We start from the raw sequence: 2754 nt of genomic DNA, 5'->3' as shown, positions 1-2754 counted from the left end.
CAAGAGCTAATATCAACTGCTGTGCATCAGAGCACTGACTACAATTAACAATGACTAAATCCACTCTGATTGAACTGTAGGAACAGTGAACAGAGAAGCTCATCTCCTGATCACACACACCAGGAGGCAACTGGTGAGTGACTAAGAATACACCAACATACATTCATCAACTTAATATAAATACAACACCACCACAGAGCCAAGAAAGTAGCAGAAAATTTCTGTTCACATGAAGAAACAAGACAGAGTAGTTCAAGAGGCAGACCTAGAAAATGTTTTTGAGGAAGAAGAGACACTGGAATTACCTGAAAAAGAATTCAGGAGAATGATATTGAGGTATATCCAAACATTCCACAGAAAGATCAAGGAAAACAAGGAAGAATGAAAAAAAATGCTGCAGGAACGATCAAAGGAAATAGATGCAGCACTGGTGACAATATAAAACCTGCAAAGAGAAATTCAGAAGGTCAATACTAAGATAGTGGAAATCATATCTTCATATCAGAAATGCCCTTTCAGAATACACTGAAATGGTAAAGGAGTAAAACTGAAGAAATGGAAGCCAAATTAGTAAGCTTGAAGATAAATCTCTCAATAATAGTAAGATAGAAGAACAATCAGAGAAAAGAATGAAAAAATCTGAAGATAGGCTAAGATTCATATGGGACAACATGAAGAGGAATAGCATATGGGTGGTGAGAATTCCAGAACAAGAAGAGACAAAGAAAACCACAGAAAAGATAGTCAAAGAGCTGCTGGAAGAAAATTTCCCTAACATCATGAAAGATGAGATGATAAGTATTCAAGAAGCTGAATGAACACCAAGAAGGATAGACCCCACAAGAAAATCACCAAGATGTATCATAATCAGACTCTCCAAAACCAAAGACACAGAAAGAGTCCAAAAGCAGCTTGGGAAAAATGAGGTTTTCCCATAAAGGAAAACCAGTAAGATTAAATTCTGACTTCTCAGCAGAAACCATGCAGGCAAGAAGGCAATGAGGAGACATATACAAGACTCTGAAAGAAAGCAACTGCTGACCATGAATTATACATCCAGAAGCTCTCCCAGCAGTCCCGTGGATCTGTCTCTTGCTTCAACAGTGTTTGGATGAAATAGATCTGGGGACTCCTTACCTCCAGCTTCAGACCATCTCTAACCTCCTCTTTAGTCACTGTCTCTTCTCTGGTACCATCTTCTTGGCCATTCCCTATTACCAGGAACAGTTAAACACCATTTTAGTGTGCGTCTAGCTCCAAATTTTCAACCAACAATGAGCTCTCAGATCTGTCAGAATGATTCCACTGAAGCAGAGACTAGTGTCAACTGCCTGGTCAATCTGCATCCGCGGGTCTCTTACACCTGTCTTTATCTGGGCTTCTATTTAGATTGGGACAATGTGGCCTTAGAAAGCATGGGGGCACTTCTCTTGAAACTACAAAACCAGTGTGGTGTCCATGCTCTCTTCCAGGATGTGCAGAAATCGTCCCAAGATGAATTGGGAAGAATCCTGGATGCCATGGAAGCCACCCTGGCCCTGAAGAAGACCTTAAACCAGTTCTTTCTGGGTCTGCATGCTGTGGGTGCTACCCACACAGACCCTCACCTCTGTGACTTTCTGGAGAAGCATTTCCTTGATGAAGAAGTGAAGATTATCAAGAACCTGACCAATCTCTGCAGGGTGGCTCACCCTCAGGTGGGACGGGCGAATACCTCTTTGAGAGGCTCGCCTTCAACCACAACTAGGAGTCTGCAGAGCCTGGCAACCTGTGAGAAACCTTCAGCCTTCCCCTGTCCTCCTCCTCAGACCTTCTGCCTAAACCTCACCATCCAGCAACAGAGGCAGCATAATCACCACCTTGGAGCCCCTATTCTTCCAAGCAATGGACCAGATGAAAACAATAAAGCTTCCTTTCACAGTAAAAAAGAAGACGACGCATATACCCAGCAAAACTGTCCCTCAAATATGAAGGCAAAATTAGAACATTTCCATTAAACAGAAATTAAAGGAATTTGTAAAATCCAAGCTAATTTTACAACAACAACAACAAAACTCCTAAAAGGAGTCCTTTGAACTGAGAACCAACCACAGCAGACCACAACCATAGATTGACATACATGGCAGCATTACCCAGAATTCAATCCAGATAAAGAACCATTCAGAGTGAAACAAAACTATGACTTAAGATAATCAGTGATATCTATCTATATTGAAGATAACTACAGACCAAAAATAAGGGACAGTATGGTTACAGAATACAAAATGGTGAGGAAATTAAATTAGATTTCAAGATAAAACAGATTGTTTTCATTTTGGGAAGAATTTAATAAATTACAGGGTAACCACAAAGGAACATAATATACCTTTATATCAAATCAAGGAAAAGAAAAATCCATGAAGATTTTTGAAACATTAAGACTATGAAGAAATTGACAAGAAAAAGCACACACACTCAAAATGAACTCAGCACAGGGAAAAATGCAGAACTAAGAAACCAGCAAGACCAAAAAACAAAAAAACAAAAAAAATCCCCACACAGAAAAATGTCGGGGACCTGCCTCGACAGGGAAGTTTGGTTCACGAAGTAGGGAGATCTGGCGCCGAAAGAAACAGAAAAAGAATACACACAAAGACGCGATGAGAGAAACAAAGAGACACCCTGAGACCAGAGTGGATGCAAGACTGGCAGGCAGACCCTGGATTGCAGGCATCATGGCCCTGCAGGCAGTAATGCATGCAGGATTCAATCTGC

The 2754-nt window shown here is 40.8% G+C and overlaps 1 pseudogene; it reads left to right on the top strand.

The window, feature by feature from the left end:
• Positions 1–1274: 1274 nt before the first annotated feature.
• LOC102813699 lies at positions 1275–1747 on the top strand (annotated as a pseudogene).
• Positions 1748–2754: the final 1007 nt, after the last annotated feature.

This window comes from Chrysochloris asiatica, unplaced genomic scaffold, assembly GCF_000296735.1.
Source record: "Chrysochloris asiatica unplaced genomic scaffold, ChrAsi1.0 scaffold00097, whole genome shotgun sequence".
NCBI classification, from domain to species: Eukaryota; Metazoa; Chordata; class Mammalia; order Afrosoricida; family Chrysochloridae; genus Chrysochloris; species Chrysochloris asiatica.
The sequence above is the reverse complement of the archived record's forward strand: the minus strand, read 5'-3'. Positions and strand labels throughout refer to the sequence as shown.